The 6,534-nt window shown below is 45.4% G+C and overlaps 1 pseudogene across 1 annotated transcript; it reads left to right on the forward strand.

Moving 5' to 3' along the window:
* The first annotated feature begins 3,764 nt into the window (after positions 1-3,764).
* On the forward strand, positions 3,765-4,419 carry LOC310854314 (casein kinase II subunit beta-like; annotated as a pseudogene). The gene has a single exon. The product of its transcript is annotated as a casein kinase II subunit beta-like (transcript).
* The last annotated feature ends 2,115 nt before the right edge of the window (positions 4,420-6,534 follow it).

The following is a 6,534-nucleotide window of genomic DNA, read 5'->3' on the forward strand; positions in this document are numbered from 1 at the left end:
ATCTGTTAAGTTTAATTGAAAAACGGCGACTACTGGAATGAATGAATGAATGAATGAATGCCTCATAAAGCCTACACAGTGATGGCTCACTGTGGCTTGTACAGTACATTGGCCATTTTCCCCATAAAATTGTTCATTCGTAATGGATTCTTTTGTTGTTGTGCATTTCTCAGGCTCCCAGCATGACCACAGCAGTAATAAAATGAGCTGCCGCGGGGACCCTGCCTCCCTGTGGATATCACTGTATTATTATTACTTTCTATGGACGCCAGCATCTGTGCTAATCCCCGCAGTTTATTCTCATCTTCATATTTAATTTGCTCAGTTTCTTTCCGTCCCTCTCTCTTCTCCCTTCCTAGAAGTTCCTATACACACACCATCCATTCAAGCTTCAATACACCTTTGGTTGTATCTAGAAGGAAGTGTAGTCTGGCAGCCGACAGGCTTCTTTTGTTTAAAGTGGGAAATTTGGTATATAGTCTTTTTTATTGGCCTAATATATTGTCTATATACCGGTACATACATTCATGAATCCACTTGCTGACGGGCTGTCACTATTGGGCATTTTTTTAATAGGGGTTTCTTGTGACCCTACCATTAACATATTAGGCAAAAACACTCCTTTAGCCACTTGCCCATGTGCCCAAAATGTGCTGACCTCATCACATTTGTCATGACGTCTATGGCCGTTTTTAGCCCAAGGAGTGCATTTTGTGCAAAACTAATGCTTGGAATGGATTCAGAATCATGGAAACCCCCTAGTTTCACATATCACATGCTACTTAAAGCAAAAGGAAAGTTTGACATTTTTGCCTGCCATATAGGATGTTAGTGAATAAAGAAATTGCCAAAAGTGACAGCCGGTCAGCAAGTGGAATCATGAATATATATATATATATATATAGACAATATTTTAGGCCAATAAAAAAGACTATACTTATTTTTCCACCCCATAACCCCGGCTGCCGGACTAGTGGTGGCAAAACAAAAAAGCCAACGTAATAGCATGAATATCATCTACAAGGGTGATGCAATGTGTTGTGAGGCTTGTAGATTGACTATTTTTGCGTGACACAATAAGGCATTGATTTAGGAAAACAAAAAGTTTACATTTGGAGACCAACTAGAAATGCACGAGGTCGAGGTCGAGGTGCTAACTTGCGCCTTGCACACAAGTAGTAGGCCTACAAGACCTATACTCTGTCTTTGACCAGAGCTGTCTGGTGCTTACAGACAGCTATCTTGACACTCACTAGCAGTCATTTAGACTGGGTTTTGTTTAGATTTTGAAGTTGATTATCTTTGACCATGAAGCTTTCAGAAGGTTCCCCTTCCATTCCATGACCATCATCATCCATCACCATTCTATCATGTCAGACATTTTTGACATCTGAAACATTTTCTAAATATGAATTTCAGCACATGCTACTTGTGTCCCTTTTTTCTTCACTCATGCTAGTTCTATTTAGCTGTGTGCTGCAACGTGCTGCGTCCAACTGACGCGCTTGTCTGCTTTGTGGTCTTGCAGTATTTTCTGTACCTATCAAATGAGAACAAATGAGAAAAACAAATCTGGTCTCGGTCTCGACTCGGTCTTGCCTCCCGTGAGTCTCGGACTCGATCCCCTCAGACTCGACTCATCCCCCACTCGGATAAACAAAAAAGAGAAAGAAAGCATTACATTACTCCTACTGATTTTGTTCAAACATCACACATTATCTCTATAATCATGTCATCAAGACGGACCCGTCTTGATGACATATTTCATATTCATATTTCATAATAATATTGACAAAAATGTACCTGCGCTCCGAGGAGCAAATTCGTCTAGTTCATAATGTATGTTTTTGTAAGTTTGGGTCCAGTGGGGACACCAAAGCGCATCTTTTGGGCATCTCAGCTGAAACGATTTGGGAGACACAATGTGACATAGAAAAAGGAACGGTTTTGGACATACAAGGTTTCAACCCGACAGCAACTATATGCCTGTTCACAAATGCACCCTATGGCACAGCCCCCCCCCCCCCCCCCCCCCCTGCAATCTATATTTCACCACGGCTATTCTTCGTGCACAGCATGCCACATAGTGACAGCTTTGAGTCAATAGGGTGTAATGTGGCTGTGGACCGGCATTATTTCACTCCTCAGTGCACAGGACAGGACGGTCGATGAGCCAATGAAGCTTCCAACCTGGCAACATGAGGTCCAACTGTCACGCCACAGGCCCTGTGGTGGTGTGCTTTAATGATGACTTTGAAGGAATGTCACCGACGTCAATATGAGAGAGAGAGAGCAAGTGCATTGGGGTTTATAGGGTTTAAGGATTATAGTTCAGATTTTTTTGGACAGTGTGCGTGCTCTGCTCGGTGCTCAAGTCTTCCACGTTAGAGCACCAAAATTCGGTTCAGAAGAGGGTACTTCCAGGTGCTTCATGTGCTGGTGAGCAACTTCCATTGCAATGAATAGGTATAGTGCCGGGGGCCGTACTCTAGATATATTATAACCTTATTGGTTCGCCTCAAGTCAAACTCACAAGCCCAAATTGACCATGGCAGCCATATTGGCATGAAATAGTATGGCAAAAACAGGTGTGAGCAATGAACGATACTAATTAAGGTTGTCCGTTCCATTCAGACATCAAACACGTGTCAGGGCGCTGCTATTGTGCACGCTGGCCCAAGATACTCAATACAGAAAATGATGTAATTAACAAGCCATGCCAGCGTGTTATTAAGAACCCGTAAATCCCACTGGGCCACACTTTAGAAATCTTCAAATGTTACCTTTTGTTCTCGAGAAAAGAGCAAAACAATAGCTCAACGTGAGCTTCGTTAATCATGCAGAGTGCCTTTTAGTGCCACAGGTGTGCCAGATAATGAATGCCAACTGAAATTGGACACGCCTGACTGTTCATGTTGATTTGCAACAGATGTCCCGTCAACACCGTGGAATGCACATGCAGCTCTTCGGGATTTTAATCTATCTGTCCGCCCACTCCAAGATTTATCAAACTTTTTTCGAAAAGAGATATACACATCTGCAAGCTCACTAACGCATTGCAGTGTGATGCGTTGTTATTGTGTGGGCTTGTAGCTTCCGAATAAACCGAAACATTACGTATGGCCCACTGTAAGATGTACTGTTCCTCATTTTGCTAGGGACCCCCTGGAACTGCCGTAAGGACCCCTGGGGGTCCCCAGACACGCTTGGGAAGGGGTGATTAGCATTGTGCTGTTAGTCAGCATTACCTACTTCCACCTCTCACAGTTGGCTTTTGAGAGGAAATTACTTTTTTTTGTTGGGGCCTTCAGTGTCTTTTCAGTGGATGTATTATTTAATTGAGGGGCGCTAGCCCCTCAATTAAAATATCTTCAAACCTTGAAGATAAAAGTGTGTAAACACAAACATTGAAGACAATGTTGTTGTTGCTTTGCCTCGATGTCCTCCACTGCCGTGCCCAAATATGGACATTTGTATTGCCGTGACATCATTCACGTCAGATATAGGACAGTAGTAGTCTATCTAAGAGAACTCAGAGGACTGCATTACATTGCTCATTGGAGCATTGATTTCATCCCACCGCCCTGGAATAATCGATGCCCCACCGATTTTTTCCCAGAACGCCCTCCATCTTATACACAGTATACATCTAATCCATTACATTGCAGCATACCCGCTTTTCCCGGACCAGTAATTAAACGCATACACTTTCACAGGAGTGGAAGAGGCGGCTGCACGCAGCAAGCATATAGGTCCTCCAGGAGATGAGCACTTCGGAAGAAGAGTCGTGGATCTCCTGGTTCTGCGGGCTGCGGGGGAACGAGTTCTTCTGCGAGGTGGACGACGACTACATGCAGGACAAGTTCAACCTGACGGACCTCAGCGAGCAGGTGTCCCACTACCGCCAGGCGCTGGACCTCATCCTGGACATAGAGCCCGACGAGGAGCAGGACAACCTCGCCAACCAGATCGACCTGGACCAGTCGGCCGAAACGCTGTACGGCCTCATCCACGCGCGCTACGTCCTCACCAACCGCGGCATCGCGCAGATGCTGAAGAAGTACCAGCAGGGCGACTTTGGCCGCTGCCTCCGGGTCTACTGCGACGACCAGCCTGTGCTGCCCATCGGCCTGTCGGACGTCCCCGGGGAGGCCATGGTGAAGCTGTACTGTCCGAAGTGCATGGACGTGTACACGCCCATGTCGTCCAGGCACCACCGCACGGACGGAGCCTACTTCGGCACGGGTTTCCCTCACATGCTGTTCATGGTGCATCCCGACTACAGGCCCAAGAGGCCCAGCAGCCACTTTGTCCCCAAGCTGTACGGCTTCGAGATCCACCCCAAGGCCTACGAGCTGCAGCTTGCAAGCAGCGTCCAGCATCAACAGTCTCCACAGAGGGCCGTCCCCTAGACCGTGATTCGCACCCGCTTTCAATGGAATCAACCGATGATTCCCAGTAGGTTACTTATCAAGCCGATCTTATCGACCTACAGTACTGCATGCATGTAGTCTGGAAGCCTACTGGCTGCGATTGGCATTGATAAAACGTAAATGACGATTAAAGGTTGGGACCACGCTGCTACGTGCTTGCGGTTATGTTTAGGTTTGGGTTTGAGGAGGCTTGTCGTTTCTCAGTCGGCAGTAGACCAAAACGACCGGATTAAGGTTGGCGGACATGCGTTACGGTTGAGACCGCGCTGCTACGTGCTTGTGGTTATGTTTAGGTTAGGGTTTGAGGAGGCTTGTCGTTTCTCAGTAGGCTCCCAGCATGTGCAGTAGACCGATAAGATCGGCTTGATAATGATAAGTAACCTACTGGGAATTGTCGGTTGATTCTCTAACGTTTTATCAATGCCAATCACAGCCAGTAGGCTCCCAGACTACATGCAGTAGGTCGATAAGATCGACTTGATAAGTAACCTACTGGGAATTATCGGTTGATTTTCACTCGAATCCGTTGCTTATTATCGTTTCAACGAACCCCATTTGATACAATCTTTTTTTCTTTCTCTGGGACCCACCAATCTACACGGTAAAATCTGGAAATCCGGAAAATGGACCTCGGTTACTAAGGGTCCATTTGTACCCCTAGTGGACCAGGGACCAGGTGTTGAGAAAGAACAAGTGCTCTACATTATAGCCTAATAATTTTGTTTGATTTGTTTTAAGCATTATGTTATAGTTTAGCTATTGAATAGCTATTGAAAAATAGCAGATCTACAAGCTCATAGCGCGGCACCGAGTGCCGCTCTACCACCTTGTAGGTCTGCTATTTTTGAAAAAACTGAAAATGTATGGCACAAATCTTTGAATATATATTCTTTCAGAGCGAACATTTTTAACTAAAATCTTTGCTTCTGGGCGGGTCCCTGGAACAACATATTTTCAGATACATATAGTTTTGGGGGTCCTTGACAGGAAAATGTTTGAGAACGAGTGACATAGAAACATGGGTTTTTCTGAAAACTGTCAGAATTTAGAAGAAATGTTTTAATTTCGACGTCGGGTCTAAATGGGTTAATGACTGACAAACTGGGTCTGGCCGTCGGCCCGAGAGTCTGTTGTTCCCACGGGGCGCATTGTTCCAACAGCGTGATTTTTCGGCGTTGAGTTCAGCCTGAGCCTATTATATCATCTCTGCCAGGTCGAAGGAGGCGATCCCTCTGTGTCTGTCTTTAGCTAATCTCTCAAGAGCAGATTCCCAAGCTGCGCTACTGAATCCTGCAAATCGCTGGACTGATCAACACCAAATGTCTCGTGCACACTGCAAGTAGGCCCAATAACTGGCCAAGGAATTTTCCACATAATGTTTATTTTGTGAATTTTTTTTAATGGTGGTCGGATTGGGCTGAAAACTTTGCCCAGATATGGAGTCGTATGTCATGGACACATCAAAGATATCCTACAGTACCTGCATTACAGGCATAGTAGTGTGAAACCTTCATTCACACCCATTCACACACACATTCATACACCGATGGCGGCGGAAACCATGCAGGTCACCAACCAGCACATCGGGAGCAATTAGGGGTTCAGTGTCTTGCTCAAGGACACTTCGACACTAACTCAGACCCTGGGGTATTATATAGTATGGTGGGGTTTACCGGCAGAAACACACTGCCCTCTCACTTTGACGTTTTCACCGTTTGTTCTTTTTGTAACCCAAAATCATCCCCGTTTACCAAAACAAACAGCAACATTCATTGAGAGGCCACCACAATATATAATGTTTGAGGGGCGCTAGACCCCCCCCCCCCCCCCCAAACGTCTGGCTTTTGGAATTACGTCAAATGGCAGCCAAGTCTATGGACTTTAAATGTTTGTCTAGAGCACTCTGAACAAACAGTGGCAGCCAATAAGAGCGCCGCAGTCCCACCCCCTTTCAGAACGACGAGTGGCCCAGGAAATGATTCTCCATTCATTTTCTCCATAGACTTTTCAAAAAGTATTTATATAAAGACGTTTACACCATCGTCACAAATCATGACAACACACACAATATTTTGAGCCGATCAAATAATTAGAAAGAAGA

This window comes from Protomyctophum parallelum, assembly GCF_964188405.1.
Source record: "Protomyctophum parallelum genome assembly, chromosome: 23".
In the NCBI taxonomy this organism is placed as follows: domain Eukaryota; kingdom Metazoa; phylum Chordata; class Actinopteri; order Myctophiformes; family Myctophidae; genus Protomyctophum; species Protomyctophum parallelum.